At 48.1% G+C, this 24,217-nt stretch overlaps 2 long non-coding RNA genes across 2 annotated transcripts; both read left to right on the forward strand.

The window, feature by feature from the left end:
* The first annotated feature begins 790 nt into the window (after nucleotides 1–790).
* On the forward strand, nucleotides 791–10,689 carry LOC146045269 (uncharacterized). The gene is made up of 2 exons (XR_014465398.1): nucleotides 791–9,353; nucleotides 10,342–10,689. It is a non-coding gene; the product is annotated as an uncharacterized LOC146045269 (long non-coding RNA).
* Nucleotides 10,690–17,411: 6,722 nt separating this feature from the next.
* On the forward strand, nucleotides 17,412–23,017 carry LOC146045394 (uncharacterized). Its single transcript, XR_014465430.1, has 2 exons — nucleotides 17,412–18,958; nucleotides 21,750–23,017. It is a non-coding gene; the product is annotated as an uncharacterized LOC146045394 (long non-coding RNA).
* The last annotated feature ends 1,200 nt before the right edge of the window (nucleotides 23,018–24,217 follow it).

Genomic DNA, 24,217 nt, shown 5'->3' on the forward strand with positions numbered 1-24,217 from the left:
TCATTTTGGGTAAGGGGCACTATTGTGGGCATTATGCGTAAGCAGCATTAGTGTGGGCATTGCGCATAAGAGGCATTACTGTAGGCATAATGGGTAAGAGGACCCTAGCAGCAGCCCTCGGTGCGCCCACCTGAAAGTGAACTGCCTGTAACCCCCCTTGGTGACCAGTGCGGATCCCTGTGCTGTACTGAATGAGGTCACGTGATGCACAATGTTGGGTCCTCCCACCTGCCCTTCTCTGCTCTGTCCCTACAGTGGTGACGGTCTGGTGCACCTAAGGGGAGCAGTTCTGCAGGAGAAAGAGCCAGTGGGGTACTGTGTGGCACCTGCAGGATAGGGGCGGTAATAGTGTGTGTTGGAAAGTGGCAGTGTGGTGCTGTGTGGCACCTGCAGGATAGGGGCGGTATTAGGGTGTGTTGGAAAGTGTCATTATGGTGCTGTGTGGCACCTGCAGGATAGGGGCGGTATTAGGGTGTGTTGGAAAGTGGCAGTGTGGTGCTGTGTGGCACCTGTAGGATAGGGGCGGTATTAGGGTGTGTTGGAAAGTGGCAGTGTGGTGCTGTGTGGCACCTGCAAGATAGGGGCGGTATTAGGGTGTGTTGGAAAGTGGCAGTTTGGTGCTGTGTGGCACCTGCAGGATAGGGGCGGTAATAGTGTGTGTTGGAAAGTGGCAGTGGGGTGCTGTGGGGTACCTGTAGGATAGGGGTGGTAATAGTGTGTGTTGGAAAGTGGCAGTGTGGTGCTGTGTGGCACCTGCAGGATAGGGGCGGTAATAGTGTGTGTTGGAAAGTGGCAGTGGGGTGCTGTGGGGTACCTGCAGGATAGGGGCGGTAATAGTGTGTTGGAAAGTGGCAGTGTGGCGCTGTGGGGCACTTGCAGGATAGGGGCGGTATTAGGGTGTGTTGGTAAGTGGCTGCGTCACTGGCGCTCAGTCTCATTATGAGAATAAATAATAGTCACTCAGCAATCTACTGTCACAGTGCAGATAGGGCTTTATGGCCCACGGTGCTCAGCATTAGTGCAGCATATATATAGTAACTTGGCCCTAATTGTGTGGAGTTTGTATAGTCTTCCTGTGCTTGTGTGGGCTTCCTCATGGTACTCCAGTCGCCTAACACACTCCTAAATCATACTATGTTCACGCGTGTGCGTGTACATGTGTTTAGGGCAGACTATATGGGCCAAGTGGTTTTTATCTGGGCCAGATGTACTAAGCTTGAAAAGTGATAAAATGGAGAGTGATACCGCACCAGCCAGTCAGCTACTGACTGCCATATCATAGTCTGAGTTTGAGAAATGACAGTTGGGGGCTGATTGGTTGGTGGTTTATCACTCTCCATGTTGTCACTTTTCACGGCTTAGTACATCTCACCCTCTGTGTTTCTTTGTGTACACCTGAACAATACATCCATATGTACTAGCCCCTTAACCCAGGAGCTATTAGTTATCCATGGGCTTCCAGGGCATGAATATTGGCACGGTGGAGGGCCCCAGAGATATCAGTGTACTAGGCCCTAAGATTTCTGTTGCTGGCCCTGGTGCAGCATGCAGTGATGTCATAATGAGGTCACAGAGGCCAGTCAGGTGCTAGTAACCAGTAACTGCCATTACTCTGTGCTAGTGACAGTTGGTGGTTGGAGTTCAGTCATGTCCAGCATGAATTTCAGTGAAGAGCCAAGTGAGGGTCCCCCGGCTGTGAAGCGTACTAAGCTGGAAGACCCAGATAAATGTGCCTTTATGGCAGCACTGGCTCTTATTCCCAGACAGCAGGCAGAGGAGATGAAGACCAAGGTCCCCGAGAAGAGGAAGAGGATACGGAGACCAAATCCTAAATTTGTTAACAGCGCCAGAAACCCGTTTGTCTCTGGCAAAGGATATATCCCTGAGTGAGGATGAGGAGGAGGAGACAGAGAGGAGGATGAGGAGGAGTTTTTATAGACATATAGATTACTAAACTAATGATAAGAATAGGAAACGGATGATAAGAATACTGCACTATAAATTACATGTTGATTTTCATTTTCATATTAAGTTTTTTTTTAAATAGATAAGATATAGGTAGATTCTATCTATCTATCTATCTATCTATATGTCTATCGATGCCAACCCAGCCCTCCCACCACAATATTTCCTACCGATCATAGAAAACCACAAAAAGAAAGGTAAGGAACTGGATTCAGTGGGAACCCAATAATAATTAGATCCAGATGAAACCCTCATTATTATACTACAGAGCATAGCTAAGAATTGTATCTTCTTTTTTTCAGACACTAAAAAAAACATTATTGAAATGCTTCCGTGTTTCCGAAGGTCTCTAACATGGAGGCCGCTAGAACTGTACAAGGAAGTGAGTTCCACAGAGTCGGAGCCGCAAAGTTAGATTTGGGTGAGTTATTATGTTTCTGTGCAGGGTAAATACTGGCTGCTTTATTCTTACACTGTCATTTAGATTTCAGTTTGAACACACCCCAGCCAAATCTAAAGGCCCCATCTACTAATTCGATGTGACCACTTTTCATCTGATTCCGAGCTTACGGAACGAGGGGTGGGATGAAAAGTGGGCATATCGCATTTCATTTTCCTCTGGTTCCGATCCGAGACGCGTTCCTGTGCTGGAACAGATCATCATGGCTGCCATGAAAAGTTATAGTATTGCGCAGCCCTGACTGGGATCACGTACGTTACACAGGTGTGCAAAAGGGCCGCATACAATGTATAGTTTGCGTTCTTCTTATTTTCTGGTTCCGTTAGGAATACTTATTTCGATTTTTCCTTTTTTTTTGCAGTTTATTCCAGTATATGAATATTCTGTTAGATCTCCGTGGTTTGTGTTATAGCAATTCTGTGAACGTAGATCACACAGTACATACTCGTATTAATCCTTGTAGTGTTGACAGGGCCGAAACTAGGGTTTCTGGTGCCTGGGGCAAGACATACATTTAGTGCTCCCCCCCCCCCCCTTTTGTTCAGAAGCAGGCACACATTTGGCATTTGGTTTTGCACAGAAAGAAAAACATTAATCAGAAGCCATTTATGTGCTTACAGACAGCAGAAAGGTGACATTAAACAGGGACAGTGCGCGCTAAAAATTTAGGGCATGTTTTTTTTTTTTTGGGGGGGGGGGGGGGAAGTGGTGTGGACACATAGTAGTGTCAATTCACATTATAGAACACACCGTAATGCCCAGTACACATTCCAGCACACACCGTAATGCCCAGAGCACATTACACCACAAACCGTAATGCCCAGAGCACATTACACCACAAACCGTAATGCCCAGAGCACATTACACCACAAACCGTAATGCCCAGTACACATTATAGCACACACCATAATGCCCAGTACACATTATAGCACACACCATAATGCCTAGTACACATTATAGCACACACCGTTATGCCCAGTACACATTATAACACACACCGTAATGCCCAGTACACATTATAGCACACACCGTAATGCCCAGTTGACATTATAGCACACACCCTAATGCCCAGTACACATTATAGCACACAGCGTAATGCCCAGTACACATTATAGCACACACCGTAATGCCCAGTACACATTATAGCACACACCGTAATGCCCAGTACACATTATAGCACACACCATAATGCCCAGTACACATTATAGCACACACCATATTGCCCAGTACACATTATAGCACACACCATAAAGCCCAGTGCACATTATAGCACACACCGTTATGCCCAGTACACATTATAACACACACCGTAATGCCCAGTACACATTATAGCACACACCGTAATGCCCAGTACACATTATAGCACACACCGTAATGCCCAGTACACATTATAGCACACACCGTAATGCCCAGTACACATTATAGCACACACCGTTATGCCCAGTACACATTATAACACACACCGTAATGCCCAGTACACATTATAGCACACGCCGTAATGCCCAGTACACATTATAGCACACGCCGTTATGCCCAGTACACATTATAGCACACACCGTAATGCCCAGTACACATTATAGCACACACCGTAATGCCCAGTACACATTATAGCACACACCGTTATGCCCAGTACACATTATAGCACACACCGTTATGACCAGTACACATTATAACACACACCGTAATGCCCTGTACACATTTTAACACACACCGTAATGCCCTGTACACATTATAGCACACACCGTAATGCCCAGTACACATTATAGCACACACCGTTATGCCCAGTACACATTATAACTCACACCGTAATGCCCAGTACACATTATAGCACACACCGTTATGTCCAGTACACATTATAACTCACACCGTAATGCCCAGTACACATTATAACACACACCGTAATGCCCAGTACACATTATAGCACACACCGTAATGCCCAGTACACATTATAGCACACACCGTAATGCCCAGAGCACATTACACCACAAACCGTAATGCCCAGAGCACATTACACCACAAACCGTAATGCCCAGAGCACATTACACCACAAACCATAATGCCCAGTACACATTATAGCACACACCATAATGCCCAGTACACATTATAGCACACACCATAATGCCTAGTACACATTATAGCACACACCGTTATGCCCAGTACACATTATAACACACACCGTAATGCCCAGTACACATTATAGCACACACCGTAATGCCCAGTTGACATTATAGCACACACCCTAATGCCCAGTACACATTATAGCACACAGCGTAATGCCCAGTACACATTATAGCACACACCGTAATGCCCAGTACACATTATAGCACACACCGTAATGCCCAGTACACATTATAGCACACACCATAATGCCCAGTACACATTATAGCACACACCATATTGCCCAGTACACATTATAGCACACACCATAAAGCCCAGTGCACATTATAGCACACACCGTTATGCCCAGTACACATTATAACACACACCGTAATGCCCAGTACACATTATAGCACACACCGTAATGCCCAGTACACATTATAGCACACACCGTAATGCCCAGTACACATTATAGCACACACCGTAATGCCCAGTACACATTATAGCACACACCGTTATGCCCAGTACACATTATAACACACGCCGTAATGCCCAGTACACATTATAGCACACGCCGTAATGCCCAGTACACATTATAGCACACGCCGTTATGCCCTGTACACATTATAGCACACACCGTAATGCCCAGTACACATTATAGCACACACCGTAATGCCCAGTACACATTATAGCACACACCATAATGCCCAGTTCACATTATAGCACAAACCGTTATGCCCAGTACACATTATAACACACACCGTAATGCCCTGTACACATTATAGCACACACCGTAATGCACAGTACACATTATAGCACACACCGTTATGCCCAGTACACATTATAGCACACACCATCACTGGCACGGTCTTCTCCTGGTTCACCTCATACCTCTCCGATCGCTCCTTCTCCGTCTCCACTCCGAGCTCCTCCTCTCCTACTACCCCGCAGCCAGTCGGTGTTCCCCAAGGGTCAGTCCTTGGCCCTCTCCTCTTCTCCCTCTACACCACCTCTCTGGGCACCCTCATCAGCTCCTATGGTTTTCATTACCACCTTTATGCTGATGATACCCTAATCTATCTCTCCTCCACCGACCTATCCCCATCACTCCTGTCCAAGGTCTCCGAATGCCTCACGGCCATCTCAGCCTGGATGACCCAACGCTTCCTGAAACTAAACATGGCTAAAACTGAACTTCTAATCTTCCATCCCCCGAACATCCCATCTTCTCCCACTATCTCCATCAGCATTGGTGAAACCGAGATCACCTCCACCGACCAAACGCGCTGCCTCGGTGTCATCATTGACTCCTCCCTCTCTTTCACCCCCCACATTTGTGCTCTCTCACAGTCTTGCCGCTTTCACCTACGCAACATCTCACGCATCAGACCATTCCTCTCCACTGACGCAACCAAAATTCTCATTCACTCTCTTGTCATCTCCCGCCTTGACTACTGCAACATCCTTCTCTCTGGGCTACCTCTCACCCGCCTCGCACCTCTCCAAACCATTCTTAACGCTGCTGCTAGGCTCATCTTCCTCTCCCGCCGCTCTACCTCCGCCTCCCCCTCTGTCTATCTCTTCACTGGCTCCCCATTCCTTTCCGAGTTCTCTTTAAACTCCTCACCACCACCTACAAGGCTCTCTCCTCATCCACCGCTCCTTACCTCTCTTCACTGATCTCTATCCACACTCCCTCCCGTCCTCTTCACTCCATCGCTGACCGCCGACTGACCTCTCACCTAATCACCTCCTCCCACTCCCGTGTCCAAGACATCTCTCGCGCTGCCCCCCCTGCACTGGAACAACCTCCCGCCACCCATCAGGCTTTCTGATTCCCTTACCTCCTTCAAGCGCTCCCTCAAAACCCACTTTTTTCGACTAGCCTATCCCTCCCCCTAACCTCTTTTGATCCTCCTATCCTGCCTCCGTTCCCCTCCGTTCCTACTTATCCTGTTGTTTTTCGTTCGTTCGTCCACCCACCTATTTTTAGTATGTTAACTCTTATGAGTAGGGTCCTCCTGCCTCACGTACTCACCCTACCTCTTTACCTCACCTGTCCTCCTGTCCTGCTCTTCCCTTCCTCTACTTCATCTTCAGTCTCCTCGACAATTTTGACACCTACTTCTGAACTGATGCTGATTTTATTTCTACCAGCTATACCCCTATTTATACTGTATTTTTCAACACACCCTGTACGTTACCCTGTCATTTGTTTATTGTTTGCTATGTACGGCGCTGCGGACACTTTGCGGCGCCTTATAAATAAACGTACTACTACTACTACTACACCGTAATGCCCAGTACACATTAAAGCACACACCGTAATGCCCAGTACACATTATAACACACACCGTTATGCCCAGTATATATGATAGCACATAAGTGCTGCTTACCTACATGCTTGATGCCAGGGGTTATATGCTCCTTGCAGGGGTTACATGCTTGATGCCAGGGGTTACATACTTGATGCCAGGGGTTACATACTTGATGCCAGGGGTTACATACTTGATGCCAGGGGTTACATACTTGATGCCAGGGGTTATATGCTTGATGCCAGGGGTTACATGCTTGATGGTGCATGGGGATCGCCACAAGGGGCGGGGGCATTTTATGGCCGTTGCTGGGGGAATGGAAGCATTTTGTGCTTGTTGCCCAGGGGTTGTAGAAGCTGGCATGTTGCTCAGCAGGCTGTGGCTGGAAGAGCTGACAAGCTGATTTTCTAGCCACATCCAGGCCCCCGCTGCACTGACAGCCCGCTCACCTCTTCTTCTGTGAGCGGCTGTCAGCTTTCATAGCCGCATCGCGTCCCGTCCCCCCGCGCTCAGCAGTGGCATAGACTTACATTGTGGGGAGCGGGTGGGCGGCCAAAGGACACACGCACGAGTCTTAGTGTGACTGTGACTCAACCCGCTCAGGGCGCGCAGCGGCAGCAACTAGGAAAACCTGCAGTGATTGGCTGCCGGGCGGCCACTGAGCAATGATTGGGTCCCCGGCGGCCGCTGCAGTGATTGGTTCAGGTGCAGCACAGCGCGTCCTTGGGGAACCCTTCAGTTTTAAAAACTGAGTCCCCGGGGACAGTGACAGTATTGCGCCCCCCCCCTCCAGCGCCCGGTACGCTTGACCCCCCAGCCCCCCCCCCTAGTTACGGCCCTGGTGTTGAGCCCGAATGGAGCATTTAGGTTGATATGATAAAGTATCTACGATACTGTATAAGTATGACTACGCTCGGATGAGATATGTATACTTGTACTCCTAAAGTACATTGCACTAACTGTTATGTCTATGTAGCTGACATGACTACCTTGCTGTTTATTCTTTTTGTTTTCAGTTAGTTTTTCTTTTTAATTTGTTGTTTTATTGCGTAAACAAAAAACACTCAATAAAAATTATTGAATAAAAAAACAACAACATACAGTACAATGTATAGTTTGCGGTCCTGTCACCCAAGAGCTGCCTGGTGAGTTGGTGGGGTATCGCATGTGATACCTCGCGCTAGTGGATGGGGGTCTTAACTCTCTCTGCACATGTTGCATCTGCCCCACCTGCAGTGCAGCATAGAAGGGCCCTGAGAGACGTCTTTTACTATCTCGCCTAGTGTGTACATGCGATATCGCTAATGTTCTGCACATTGTTAATGATCCCCTTCCTCCTCCTGCATGTACCCCCGCAATCGCTCCCTGATTGACAGGCAGGGGGCGATACAGGTCGGACACCTGGCGTTTCATGGGCGTGTCCATGGAGACGCTGGGGTAATTCTGTGCTGTGAATAGAGTAACAGTCATACGATGGTGAGCAGCCGGCTAATGTTTCTTGCTCTGTGCGGGGAATGTGTAAGCGCACACATCTGCTTGCAGCGCAGAGAGGGCATTCGGGCGGCGTGCATTCACTGGGGCGGCGTTAACCTGCTCGCTAGACTCCAAATATATGCAGCCTAATGAGCAGGTCTGAATCAGGCCCCCGGGAGGGCATTGCAGTAGTATATGCCTGAGGCTATAAATGCATGTATGAGTATAGGCAGATCTGAGGGAATTAGGGGCTTGGGGCCTGATTCAGACCTGATTGCTCACACCGGCTTCCTGTCAGTCAGACTGCGGGGGTGGTGCGATTAGATCCATGCGCTATTGTATTTCTATCACTGTTTGGGCTCACACATGCGCGCTGTGGCCCGTACACATGGGCAGTCATTCCATAATCGCTCCATAGGCAAATTCGCACATCGGCGCTCCCCTGTGAATCGGGCCCTTGGTTCCGGCTATGTTTCTCCGACAAAACAGTGAGGATTTTATCATGGCTGATATCTGATTGGTTGTGTGGCATCGATGTTAGCAGCGCTTATTGTACAACCAAAGGCCCAGAGAAAACTGATCAACTGCGATGGGAATGGCTTATTATCTGTACACAGGATGGTTGTTGACCCTTTTATCCCAATATATATTTCCCAGTCATTATTTATCATTTATGTATTACCAGTTCCTTATAGAGCGCAGCAAATGCTGTTGCGCTCTCAGTTCTATGCCCCAGTGGCTGAGTTGGGAGGTTGCTATGGGTGATTTCTGTAACATAAGTATAACGCTCCCAGGAAGGAGGAGTAGAGCTCCCATTGCAGTATGCCAACAATGTGACTGGATTTATTATTTCCTTAGAATGACTCTTTCTTCCTATCACCGTCCTGCTCAGCTTCCTTCTGCCGTTGGAAGTGGTGCCTGGTCGGGGTGGTCACCCAAGTATCCATCACACTCCTAATGACCCATCTCCTGATACATCTGGTTCCCATCTGAAGGATTCCTGCTGCTGGGTCTGGAGCACATCTGGTCCTACATCACCTTCAGTGAGTATTTATCCCGGGCAGTGTGAGTAATTATCCCAGGCAGTGTGAGTAATTATCCCGGGCAGTGTGAGTATTTATCCCGGGCAGTGTGAGTATTTATTCCGGGTAGTGTGAGTATTTATCCCAGGCAGTGTGAGTATTTATCCCTGGCAGTGTGAGTATTTATCCCTGGCAGTGTGAGTATTTATCCCGGGCAGTGTGAGTATTTATCCCGGGCAGTGTGAGTATTTATCACGGGCAGTGTGAGTAATTATCCCTGGCAATGTGAGTATTTATCCCGGGTAGTGTGAGTAATTATACCGGGTAGTGTGAGTAATTATACCGGGCAGTGTGAGTATTTATCCCTGGCAGTGTGAGTATTTATCCCTGGCAGTGTGAGTATTTATCCCGGGCAGTGTGAGTATTTATCCCGTGCAGTGTGAGTATTTATCCCGTGCAGTGTGAGTATTTATCCCGGGCAGTGTGAGTATTTATCCCGTGCAGTGTGAGTATTTATCCCGTGCAGTGTGAGTATTTATCCCTGGCAGTGTATTTATTCCTGGCAGTGTGAGTATTTATCCCTGGCAGTGTGAGTATTTATCCCTGGCAGTGTGAATATTTAACCCTGGCAGTGTGAGTATTTATCCCGGGCAGTGTGAGTAATTATACCTAGTAGTGTGAGTAATTATCCTGGGCAGTGTGAGTAATTATCCCGGGCAGTGCTAGTAATTATCCCGGGAAGTGTGAGTAATTATCCCTGGCAGTGTGAGTATTTATCCTGGGCAGTTTGACTGTTTATCCCGGGCAGTGTGAGTATTTATCCCGGGCAGTGTAAGTATTTATCCCGGGCAGTGTGATTATTTATCCCAGGCAGTGGGAGTGTTTATCCCGGGCAGTGTGAGTATTTTTCCCTGGCAGTGTGAGTGTTTATCCCAGGCAGTGTGTGTGTTTATCCCGGGCAGTGTGTTTATCCCAGGAGGTGAGAACAAATGTTTTTGTTCTCCCAAAGGTTGTGACATATATCTGAAACATGGATAAATATGTCCTGAAGAAGGACCCAGTAACCCGTGTGCTCAGAGCCCTCTGCTGGACAGATCACAGAGTGCAGGATGCTGATATCCCAGGTGCTGCCACCTGCTGGACAGATCACAGAGTGAAAGATGCTGCCACCTGCTGGGAAGTCGAGCTACTGTACAAGGGCTGTGAGATAAAAGAAGAAGCATAGGGGCTAAAACCAGTTTATTGCAAACCATGGTTACATATATCGCTCCATGACAATTTTCCTGTTACATACACATTAGCATTCCAGCATTTGTATGTACAATTGTCAATGCAAATAAACATGTATGACTGGTCATTTACTTCTACTTGTCTGTCTTTATACTACAATCATCACTGAAATGCCTGTCACTTCTAATTTTAGCTCATGTGAGTCTTTAGCATTATTAAGTCAGATGTGGTGGCCAATGTCTGGGGGTGTAAGATAGTCTTTTCCTGCAAGGCCACACCCCTTATAGCAATGCCACACCCTTTTTCGGTAAATCTGTCTTTGGCGCTTACTCTTCGCACCGGAACCCAAATTGTCTCGAAACAGCCCTGGGCTGAGCAGTCAGTGGGTGTGGCTACTTTGTCAGTAGGTGGAGTCAGCTTATCGGCAGGTGGGCAATGTGTGTGCCACTATTCTTCAGATATTGTCACATCACCGGAGTCAGTACTGCCACCATGTACAGCTGTTACTGTGGACAGTGCTGGGCCACCCGTCACACGCTTTCCCTGCATGTACGTGCTGCATGCTCCCTGTTTGGCTGCGTCTACACATCTCGTTTTGACAGGTCCCTTTTAGAAGGACCTGTTGGGCAGGAAGGAGTCTGCACATGTAATTCATTACATCTTAGCAGGATGCAGATGAACAGGAGCTGTTTAGCAGGATGCTTACTTAAGAAGATATATACACAAGCCTGCTGCATCCTGATAAAACGCAATGTGTAGACATACAAATCTGCATCCTGCTAAACAGGGGTGGATTGGCCCACCGGGAAACCGGGACATTTCTCGGTGGGCTGGACCATAAAACATTAGAATTGGGCTGGCCAGGCCACTCTCCCACCCTGGCTGGGCCGCGGACAGCGTGACCGCAGTTTCAGTGGTTAGCAGCCGCGGCTCCAGCATTTTGCCCTAATCCAAAATAGCGGCGGCCGGGCTGCTGCGGAAGCCCGGCCGTGCGAAGCTCCTCCCATGGTGCTCTGCGGAGCTTGTGAGTGTTGGCTCACGGCTCCGCCCTCTGATCCCCACACACAGCTCCTATCTGCAGTGTTACTGCCCACAGCCGCTGCCTGCGCCTGTCACACTGTGTGACAGAGCGGCGCTGGCAACAGCAGCATCGCACCCCCTCCCTCCCCTGTGAGTATACAGACTGGAGAGCAATCCTCACTGGAGGAGCCAGCCCAATCCTCACTGGAGGAGCTAGAAGCCATGGAAAGAGGAGCCAGCCCTACAGCCAGCCACAATAGCACACAGTTAGGTACAGTATGTGATGTGTGCTGGGTGGGGTGTTAATGTCTTCTGGGGGGGGGGGATGCATATTAATGTGTGCTGGGGAGGAGAATAGCCTGCCTTTCCTTCCCCGCTTCTCTGTGAATAGATACCATGCCCATGTGCATGGTATCTATTCGCATTAACCAGTGCACTCGGGCGAAGGTCAGCATCGCCACAGCCTGCCTGTGCAGTAACTTCGCTGGTGACGTCGACGGGCCCAGCCTGCCACCCTCATGGATCACCAAGAAATGTGTGCTGCACACTGCAGTGTGTGCTGGGAGTGGGGTGCGGTGCTAGCATATTGTGTGTAAGGTAGCGTTGCGGCTGTAGAGTATTACTTGCGGGGAGTGGGGTGCAGTGTAGCGTGGTAGCGTAGTGTGTGTAGGGTAGCGGCGGTAGTGTAGTAAGTGTGATGCAGGGAGGTGCAGGGTTGCACTGATGTAGTGTGCTGTGTTTGTAGGAGGGCCTAAAATATATAGTTTGCAGGAGGGCACCTACCATCGGCCCTGTGTCTGACAGCACCTCTCCTGAGTGGGTGTTACTGCAGCACATCACGTGTTGATCACAGCCTCCGCCCCGTGACAGCTGCTGCTGCCCCTCACCATGGCCCTAGCAGAGCCCTGCTCTGACCATCACTACACACCGTAGAGTGGGGAGCCCAGTGAGTACCAGGAGATGCGGGGGAGCTCTGCCACTGTGAGAATGTGCTGTATGCTGGGCAATGTGTTCCTCAACTTCTACTCACTGCTGCTTGTATGCCCAGCAGATGGGCAGGGAGATACTGAGTAAGTAACCAACTGCTCCACTTACGGCTCAGCACTGTGCAGCGCTCACCAGGGGATCTGTTCTACTTGCCTGGCCTCTCATATGCTGTGTGACTGACTAATGGAGGCGTATGATGCTACTACTGTCAGTGTACACTGTGCTTCCAAAGCAGCAGAACTTACCAGCCCAGCTACATACAGGTGGCAAGCACTGCGCATGAGGTAATGACAGCTTATTTGCCCTACAGTATCAGAGTGTGTACCTCTGGAGGTATCCAGAGCCAGTCCTGTGAGATGCTGGGCGGCTTTGATTGACAGGGAAGGGGAACACTTGTGCATCTGCCATGGAGGAAGTCAAGAGCCGGCAGGTGGAGGACTGAGGTGGAGCCAGGCTGTGGCAGCGGTATGGGAAAGCAGGGCAGAGAGAGGGGACTCGGAGCTGTGGCAGTGCAGCAAGCACAGACCTGGACTCGGAGGCCGAAGAAACTTCAAAGGCACAGATGCCACACAGGTCAATCAGAAATATATTTCTGCTGTTCGCAGCCTGTGGTGTCCTCTGGGATTCAGTACTGAATCCCGGCGGTCGGGATCCCGGCGTTCAGAATCCCGACGCCGGAATCCCGACAGCCGAAATGCCGACAAGGGGGGGACGTGGATCGCCCCCCCCCCCCCCCCCCTTGCGGGCTCGCTGCGCTCGCCACGCAGCGGGCCCGGGGCCTCGCTACGCTCGGCACACTCATTTATTCTCCCTCCAGGGGTGTCGTGGCGTAACAATAGCTCCGCAGACCCCGCGGTTACTTGGAGGTGCTAGGTTAGTTTGGGTGCCGCGGGGTCTGCGGAAGCTATTGTTAATAGGGATGCTGCCACCTAATCTCTGCGTTCTGAGTCCCGGTGCTCCTGCTGCTACTCCTGCTGCTGCTCCTGTTAGAACAGGGTGGCCGTCTTTTACAGTCTCCTGTCCAGGAGAACCCTGCCTCCAGTAATGCAAATCCCTCAATATGCGGGTCTCCGACAGTAATGAAAATCAAGCAATATGCGGGTCTCCAACAAGGGGGCAGGGCTTGCATATTTAGCCCCACCCCTTCGCACCCATGACGTCTCACAGAGTATGGCGAATGTTTGGCCACATTTGTGTTAATCTACAGTATGTTGGCTGATACAGATACACTAACTGCCCATGGAGAAGGTAACAATATGTTGCCCTCCGGTGGACAAAACAATATTTGCATGTATAATTCAGTAACACCTTACTGCCTATTGTTCTGTAACCTACAGTGTGCACCTTGTTTTTTATGTGCTGACTGATGTTTGAATAATTAAACAAGTTTTTTGTTTAAAAAGAGAATTGTGGGGGGTTTTTAATGTTTTATTTTAATGGTAAAAAAGGCCGGGAACAAGAAGTATACTGTAGGTCCTTGTCTGTATATTGGGACAGGTGGCATTTACAGCACAGCCGTTGTGTGGGATTAGGATATACGCTATACTGTGGGGTATTGTTTACCTATAAAAATATCTAAGATGCACATAAAGGGTATCAATTATAATACTGACAATACATGCAGATCTGTATAAAAATGATATAATGCAGACAGTATCCATCTAGTCAGGTGACACACAGGACCGTGCATCAGCCGTCGCTGGGGGAATACACACAGTGATCCGTGCTTAATTTCTAAGCGATCTAGTGATATCGCTTAGAAATAGCCCTCATATCGCCTAGTGTGCAGGCCCCTTTACAGTGAAATGATCTACCACACAGCCAGTGGCGGATTCAGGGGGGGAAGGCACCCGGGCACGTGCCCCCGCCCTGTCATTTCATTTTGTAGCTGAGGACCAGGGCTTTCCAACGAGCCCGCCCCCGTGTCTCTAGCCCCCTGGGAACCAGAGATATCGCCTGGCAAAGCTGTAACATTTTTTTCCCCATAGGATAATATGGTACCCGTCAATTCTGACCCCCACCCCGTTCCGACGGCTGCCAGTTCCCCAACTGGCATCACAGAAGCTTTTGGTTGATCTCATTCAATTCCAAATCGCTGGCCTTTGGTTCCAGAGATATTGCATGTAAACCGATTTTTTTATTTTTTAAATGTAATTTCATGGCTGTTCATGTTCTTTGAGGGCAGATTACTCTGGAGCCAAACGTTCCAGTTTCACTGGACCAAAATCATTCAAAGTCCACTCAAAAGTTCTTCAATATGATACTTGTCTCATGTAAATGGGTCAGTTGGTTCCGAATATATAGCCGGTTAAATGCAGGGACTAGGATGGTGTAAAAGGGGCAAACCTGGGAATGCATTTTCTGGTGTGAAATGGGTATTATTTCAAATAGCTGGGACCTGCAGTGCTCTGAATACAGCGAGGGTCTGCCACTGTCAGTGGCTATCACTTCTGCATGGCGGAGGCTGTCCCCCATTTACCGCGAGCATGTATTCCCCTTGGCAATGAGCATGTAATCCCACATGGCAACGAGCATGGAACCTCTGGCAATGAGCATGGAACCCTTGGCAATGAGCATGAGATAAGCAGCACTTATGTAGCATAATTTTTAATAGGCATTATGGTGTTTGGCATAATACATAATGGACATAATGGCGTGTAACTTAACGTGTAATTGACATTATGGTGTAAATGTTTAATGCGCGCCTTTGGTGGACAATGTCCCTGTTTATGAAGCATATTGTAAATTTTGGCTTAATCCGTGTGGCATTATGTGAATTTTGTCTCAATCCATTTGACATTATGTGAATTTTGGCTCATTCCATTTGGCATCATGTGTAAGGGGAAAGTATAATGGGGTCTAGTATTTTGTAGCATAATGTGTAGAAGATGTATATGGTGTGGTACACTACACTCAAGGACACGCCCCCTGTTGAGTGGCCATACTCCCTTTTCCGGAGCGCGCCTTCGGCGCGCACACAACTACATCCTTAACTTTTGTCGCCATGGTGGGTCTGCGTACTTTAAATGCCAGGGCCTATTTTTAATCCCATTCCCACCCTCTCTCTGCCGCTCTCTTAGCATGTACACTGGCGCCACTAACACTGCCCCTCCCCCACCTAAACCCTCTTTTATCATGGTGCCCCCCCTGTCATTTTATCCTGGATCCGCCGCTGCACACAGCTGCTCACAGACCTAATTACAAGCAGACGATTATTGATGAACTGTGAATGCGTATTGGCCGCAATGCCTGTGTGCGATACTGACCAGCGATTACGTCCTGCTACTTTGTCTATTCACAAGCTGTGCGCAGGGTGATTGACAGGAACCCTGCGTCTGTGGGTGGTAACGGACCGTTTAATGCTGGGAGCACAATGGAAACCACAGGTGTGTCTGAGCACGATAGGGGAGGGTGTGTGTTCTTGGCTCCATGCCGGTTATGCCGCTGACTACGTCTCTGGCTACTCCTAGCTGGTAATGTCTGGTGCCCAGTGCAAAAACATGCGATGGTAATCCAGTAATGAAGAATTATGGTCATTTTCGCGAAGTCTTTGCACAGGGTCCACATCCATCCGCACAGCGGGATGTCACTATAGCGGGGGGGGCGTCTACCTGACTGCTGGCCACTGCACTTTGGTGGCAGTGCAATCAGGTCTGAATTACCCCCACAGCCCCATAGAGCTGCAAATACTTTGGTGCGAATTTGGGCTTTGGGAGACACAGTAGTGGGGGGTTTTTAGGTCAAGTTTTTTGGGGGGAGCGCTCCCTAAAAAAACTTGCCCAGTGGGGAGCACTCCCTAAAAAAAACACCACTACAGGGGTTAATACATCGCCCTAGCCGCTAATTGCTGGGATGCTTGAAGGGGACAGCTGCACCGAGCGTTACTCAGCGGGCTGTCCCTAGCACACAGTAGGTGCGCTAGTAATTCATTTAAAGAATCTTGATCTCCCAGTTACCGACGAGTGGGACTGCCTGGGAAAATGTACCGAAAAAAGTGCCAACTCTAAATCCCCATGTACACTAGATGACTAGGGGCACGTTGATATTATTCAATGAGATTGAGTGTACACTAAACGATATTGGTAAATGATATCGCTCAGTGACATTACCAGGAACGGCTGAACATGTGGGGCATCGGCTATACAACAAAAGTCATCCTACATTCTCGTCTAGTGTGTATGGGGCTTATGGTAGCTATATGTTTCTGCTTAATGCAATACATAAATACACCCCGCCGAGTACTTTAATAGCTATGCTGCCAGTGATCTCTGCAGGAAGTATTTAACTGTGTAGCATGGGGGGTAAGTGTGCACCATTGGGAGGTGTGTAACTATAATGGTAAGGGGCACTATTGTGGGCATTATGCGCAAGCAGCATTAGTGTGGGCATTTTGCATAAAAGGCATTACTGTAGGCATAATGGGTAAGAGGACCCTAGCATCAGCCCTCGGTGCGCCCACCTGTAAGGGAACTGTAGCACGGTAGTTAATAGGTCTGATTCCCCGCTGGTAACCCCCCTGGTCACCAGTGTGGATCCCTGTGCTGTACTGAATGAGGTCACGTGACGCACAACGTTGGGTCCTCCCACCTGCCCTTCTCTGCTCTGTCCCTACAGTGGTGACGGACTGGTGCACCTAAGGGGAGCGGTTCTGCAGGAGAAATAGCCAGTGGGGTACTGTGTGGCACCTGCAGGATAGGGGCGGTAATAGTGTGTGTTGGAAAGTGGCAGTGTGGTGCTGTGTGGCACCTGCAGGATAGGGGCGTAATAGTGTGTGTTGGAAAGTGGCAGTTTGGTGCTGTGTCTGTGTGGCACCTGCAGGATAGGGGCGGTAATAGTGTGTGTTGGAAAGTGGCAGTTTGGTGCTGTGTGGCACTTGCAGGATAGGGGCGGTATTAGGGTTTGTTGGTAAGTGGCTGCATCACTGGAGCTCAGTTTCATTATGAGAATAAATAATAATCACTCAGCAATCTACTGTCACAGTGCAGATAGTGCTTTATGGCCCACTGTGCTCAGCATTAGTGCAGCGTATATACAGTAACTTGGACCTAATTGTGTGCAGTTTGTATAGTCTCCCTGTGCTTGTGTGGGCTTCCTATGGGTACTCCAGTCGCCTAACACACTCCTAAATCATACTATGTTCACGCGTGTGTGTGTACATGTGTTTAGGGCAGACTATATGGGCCAAGTGGTTTAATCTGGGCCAGATGTAATAAGCTTGAAAAGTGATAACATGGAGAGTGATAGCACACCATCCATTCAGCTACTGACTGCCATATCATAGTCTGGGTTTGAGAAATGGCAGTTGGGGGCTGATTGGTTGGTGGTTTATCACTCTCCATGTTATCACTTTTCACGGCTTAGTACATCTCACCCTCTGTGTTTCTTTGTGTACACCTGAATAATACATCCATATGTACTAGCCCCTTAACCCAGGAGCTATTAGTTATCCATGGGCTTACAGGGCATGAATATTGGCACGGTGGAGGGCCCCAGAGATATCAGTGTACTAGGCCCTGAGATTTCTGTTGCTGGCCCTGGTGCAGCATGCAGTGATGTCATAATGAGGTCACAGAGGCCAGCCAGGTGCTAGTGACCAGTAACTGCCATTACTCTGTGCTAGTGACAGTTGGTGGTTGGAGTTCAGTCATGTCCAGCATGAATTTCGGTGAAGAGCCAAGTGAGGGTCCCCCGGCTGTGAAGCGTACTAAGCTGGAAGACCCAGATAAATGTGCTTTTGTGGCAGCACTGGGCCTTGTTCCCAGACAGCAGGCAGAGGAGATGAAGACCAAGGTCCCCGAGAAGAGGAAGAGGATACGGAGACCAAATCCTAAATTTGTTAACAGCGCCAGAAACCCGTTTGTCTCTGGCAAAGGATATATCCCTGAGTGAGGATGAGGAGGAGGAGACAGAGAGGAGGATGAGGAGGAGTTTCTATAGACATATAGATTAATAAACTAATGATAAGAATAGGAAACGGATGATAAGAATACTGCACTATAAATTACATGTTGATTTTCATTTTTTCATATTAAGTTTTTTTTAAATAGATAAGATATAGGTAGATTCTATCTATCTATCTATCTATCTATCTATATGTCTATCGATGCCAACCCAGCCCTCCCACCACAATATTTCCTGCCGATCATAGAAAACCACAAAAAGAAAGGTAAGGAACTGGATTCAATGGGAACCCAATAATAATTAGATCCAGATTAAACCCTCATTATTATACTACAGATCAGAGCTAAGAATTGTATCTTCTGTTTTTCAGACACTAAAAGAACATTATTGAAATGCTTCCGTGTTTCCGAAGGTCTCTAACATGGAGGCCGCTAGAACTGTACAAGGAAGTGAGTTCCACAGAGTCGGAGCCGCAAAGTTGGATTTGGGTGAGTTATTCTGTTTCTGTGCAGGGTAAATACTGGCTGCTTTATTCTTACACTGCAATTTAGACATCAGTTTGAACACACCCCAGTGAAATCTAAAGGCCCCATTCACTAATGCGATAGGGCCACTTTTCATCTGATTCCGAGCTTACGGAACGAGGGGTGGGATGAAAAGTGGCCATATCGCATTTCATTTCCCTCTGGTTCCGATCCGAGGCGCGTTCCTGTGCTGGAACAGATCATCATGGCTGCCATGAAAAGTTATAGTATTGCGCAGCCCTGACTGGGATCACGTACGTTACACAGGTGCGCAAAAGGGCCTCATACAATGTATAGAATACTTATTTCGATTTTTTCCCTTTTTTTTTTCTTCTTTTTTTGCATTTTATTCCAGTATATGAATATTCTGTTACATCTGTGTGGTCTGTGTTATAGCAATTCTGTGAACGTAGATCACTTACAGTACATACTCCTATTAATGCTTGTAGTGTTCAGCCCGAATGGCCCAATTCAGGTGGATATGATAATGTACTACGATACTGTATAAGTATGACTACGCTTGGATGAGATATGTATACTTGTACTCCTAAACTACATTGCAGTAACTTTTATGTGCATGTAGCTGTCATGACTACCTTGCTGTTTTTTTCTTTTTGTTTTGAGTTAGTTTTTCTTTTTAATTTGTTGTTTTATTGCATAAACAAAAAAAACTCCATAACAATTATTGAATAAAAAAAAAAACACATACATTTGCAGGTATTCAATGCTGTTTGCGAGTGGTGACAGCGAGCAGGGCTTCCCGCTCGCTGTCACCACTCACCCTGTCAGTATTCAACACAGCCCCCTCATACGCCAATTTCCCCTCGCTCCGTTTTTTGAGCGAGGGGGAATCAATTTAGCAGCGAGACCCGTGGCTAAAAACTGCAAGTTTTCTGCAGTAGCCGCGGGTCTCGCTGTTTTGGGGAATTCTCGCCGTCCTGTGACGGCGAGGATTTCCCCAGAACGTTGAATAGAGTGAGCGGCCGGCGCGGGGGTTAAACAGCGAGGATCGCTGGTTTTCAGCAATCCTCGCTGTTTAACCCCCTCGCCGGCCACTCGCTGCGGCATTGAATACCCCCCAATGTATAGTTTGCAGTCCTGGGAAAGAGGGGGGGACTGGACTGCACACCATATTTTTAAACATAATGAGAGGTGCTACCAAGTTAAGGCTTCCAGTTTTGCAGATTGCAGTCCTGTCAGCCAAGAGCTGCCTGGTGAGTTGGTGGGGTATCGCATGTGATACCTCGTGCTAGTGGATGGGGGTCTTAACTCTCTCTGCACATGTTGCATCTGCCCCACCTGCAGTGCAGCATAGAAGGGCCCTTCTGAGAGATGTCTTTTACTATCTCGCCTAGTGTGTACGTGCGATATCGCTAATGTTCTGCACTCCCGCACATTGCTAATGACCCCCTCCCTCGTACTGCATGTACCCCCACAATCGCTCCCTTCCTCACCGGCATCAGCAAGTACCGTACAGTATCAGTGCTGACAGGGATCACGGAATGTGTATGGGGCTTACTGAATCAGGCCCATAGTCAGGCTCCTGGCTCCCGCATTATGTTCCTCCTGCAAGCAGTATTATTCCTCTCCTGGGAGACTCAGGGGCTGATTCAGGCCTGCGTGTACAGGTCCAAATCCGGCCAGTCTCCGATGGTGGGGCAGTGATCATGTGCAGGGATTTGTATACGCCAGGTGTCAATCGCTCCCTAATTGACAGGCAGGGGGCGATACAGGTCGGACACCTGGCGTTTCATGGGCGTGTCCACGGAGACGCTGGGGTAATTTTCTGCTGTGAATAGAGTAACAGTCATACGATGGTGAGCAGACAGCTAATGTTTCTTGCTCTGTGCGGGGAATGTGTAAGCGCACACAACTGCTTGCAGCGCAGAGAGGGCATTCAGGCGGCGTGCATTCACTGGGGCGGAGTTAACCTGCTCGCTAGACTCCAAATATACACAGCCTAATGAGCAGGTCTGAATAAGGCCCCCAGGAGGGCATTGCAGCAGTATATGCCTGAGGCTATAATTACATGTATGAGTATAGGCAGATCTGAGGGAATTAGGGGCTTGGGGTCTGATTCAGACCTGATTGATCAGCTATAAAGTTGCCGGCAGAAAACGTCCGGTTACCACCACCAAACACCGGCTTCCTGTCAGTCAGACTGCGGGGGTGGTGCGATTAGATCCATACGCTACTGTATTCCTATCACTGTTTGGGCTCACACATGCGCGCTGTGGCCCGTACACATGTGCAGTCATTTGATAATCGCTCCATATGCAAATTCGCACAACAGCGATCCCCTGTGAATCGGGCCCTTGGTTCTGGCTATGTTTCTCAGACAAAACAGTGAGGATTTTATCATGGCTGATATCTGATTGGTTATGTGGCATCGATGTTAGCAGCGCTTATTGTACAACCAAAGGCCCAGAGAAAACGGATCAACTGCGATGGGAATGGCTTATTATCTGTACACAGGATGGTTGTTGACCCTTTTATCCCAATATATATATTTCCCAGTCATTATTTATCATTTATGTATTACCAGTTCCTTATAGAGCGCAGCAAATGCTGTTGTGCTCTCAGTTCTATGCCCCAGTGGCTGAGTTGGGAGGTTGCTATGGGTGATTTCTGTAACATAAGTATAACGCTCCCAGGAAGGAGGAGGAGTAGAGCTCCCATTGCAGTATGCCAACAATGTGACTGGATTTATTATTTCCTTTGAATGACTCTTTCTTCCTATCTCCGTCCTGCTCAGCTTCCTTCTGCCGGTGGAAGTGGTACCTGGTCGGGGTGGTCACCCAAGTATCCATCACACTCCCAATGACCCATCTCCTGATACATCTGGTTCCCATCTGAAGGATTCCTGCTGCTGGGTCTGGAGCACATCTGGTCCTACATCACCTTCAGTGAGTATTTATCCCGGGCAGTGTGAGTAATTATCCCGGGCAGTGTGAGTAATTATCCCGGGCAGTGTAATTATCCCAGGCAGTGTGAGTATTTATCCCGGGCCGTGTTAGTACTTATCCCTGGCAGTGTGAGTATTTATCCCGGGCAGTGTGAGTATTTATCCCGGGCAGTGTGAGTATTTATCCTGGGTAGTGTATTTATACTGGGCAGTGTGAGTATTTGTCCCGGGCAGTGTGAGTATTTGTCCTGGGTAGTGTGAGTAATTATCCCGGGCAGTGTGAGTATTTTTCCCGGGCAGTGTGAGTAATTATCCCGGGTAGTGGGAGCATTTATCCCGAGCAGTGTGAATATTTATCCCGGGCACTTTGAGAGTTTATCATGGCCAGTGTGAGTAATTATCCCTGGCAGTGTGAGTATTTTTCCCGGGCAGTGTGAGTACTTATCCCGGGTAGTGGGAGCATTTATGCCGGGCAGTGTGAGTTTTTATCCCGGGCAGTGTGAGTATTTATCCCGGGCAGTGTGAGTATTTATCCCGGGCAGTGTGAGTATTTATCACGAGCAGTGTGAATATTTATCCCGGGCAGTGTGAGTGTTTATCCCGGGCAGTGTGATTATTTATCCTGGGCAGTTTGAGTGTTTACCATGGCCAGTGTGAGTATTTTTCCCAGGCAGTGTGAGTATTTTTCCCGGGCAGTGTGAGTAATTATCCCGGGCAGTTTGAGTGTTTATCATGGGCAGTGAGAACAAATGTTTTTGTTCTCCCAAAGGTTGTGCCATATATCTGAAACTAAGGAAAAATATGTCCTAAAGAAGGACCCAGTAACCCATGTGCTCAGAGCCCTCTGCTGGACAGATCACAGAGTGCAGGATGCTGATCACCCAGGTGCTGCCAACTGCTGGACAGATCACAGAGTAAAATATGCTGCCACCTGCTGGGAAGTTGAGCTACTGTACAAGGGCTGTGAGATAAAAGAAGAAGCATAGGGGCTAAAACCAGTTTATTGCAAACCATGGTTACATATATGGCTCCATGACAATTTTCCTGTTACATACACATTAGCATTACAGCATTCGTATGCACAATTGTCAATGCAAATAAACATGTATGACTGGTCATTTACTTCTACTTGTCTGTCTTTATACTACAATCATCACTGAAATGCCTGTCACTTCTAATTTTAGCTCATGTGAGTCTTTAGCATTATTAAGTGGGATGTGGTGGCCAATGTCTGGGGGTGTAAGATAGTCTTTTCCTGCAAGGCCACACCCCTTATAGCAATGCCACACCCTTTTTTCGGTATACCTGTCTTTCGTGCTTACTCTTCGCACCGGGACCCAAATTGTCTAGAAACGGCCCTGGGCTGAGCAGTCAGTGGGTGTGGCTACTTTGTCAGTAGGTGGAGTCAGTTTATCGTCAGGTGGGCAATGTGTGTGCCACTATTCTTCAGATATTGTGACATCACGAGAGTCAGTACTGCCACCTTGTACAGCTATTACTGTGGACAGTGCTGGGCCACCTGCCACACGCTTTCCCTGCATGTACATGCTGCATGCTCCCTGTTTGGCTGTGTCTACACATTGCATTTTGACAGGTCCATTTTAGAAGGACCTGTTTGGCAGGAAGGAGTCTGCACATTTAAATCTATGGCTGCGTCTACACATTACGTCTTAGCAGGATGCAGACGAACAGGAGCTGTTTAGCAGGATGCTTACTTAAGAAGATATAGACACAAGCCTGCTGCATCCTGCTAACATGCAATGTGTAGACATACAAAACTGCATCCTGCTAAATAGGATCCTGTTCAATGCATTCTGCTAAAAGGCAATGTGTACACGCGGAAAGAAATACAGAGAAAAAAATAAATTATCCTCTGTAAAGAGCGCTTATGTCAGGGCTGTTTACTCAATAAGAGCAGCTGCACTGGGGATTAGTCAGATCCCTGAAAGAAGGCAAAAAAAGAAAGAACAAGTGCTGCGCTCAGTAATAATTTTAACAAAAATTATAATAAAAAATAGATATATTTAATTAATAAAACATGTGTAATGCAATAAAAGCAATATAAGAACAATACTGGGACCTGGATGGTGAGAAAACAAGTGAAAAAAAAACCTGCTCTGGACTGTCCAACTCCCACAATGGAATCCAATTATAATCCAATTGGGCCAATGAAGGCAAAAGCCAAGCTGTGAAGCCACTGGAGGTGTCCCTTGAAATGGATGAATGGTATGTCGCCAGGAAGTTCCTCACCAGAGTGCGGTGTGCTTGTATAATTGCCAAAGTTGCCGCTGGAGGTGTCCTGTTCCCACAAGTGGGTG

This window comes from Crinia signifera, chromosome 11, assembly GCF_055691185.1.
Source record: "Crinia signifera chromosome 11, ASM5569118v1, whole genome shotgun sequence".
Lineage (NCBI taxonomy): Eukaryota > Metazoa > Chordata > Amphibia > Anura > Myobatrachidae > Crinia > Crinia signifera.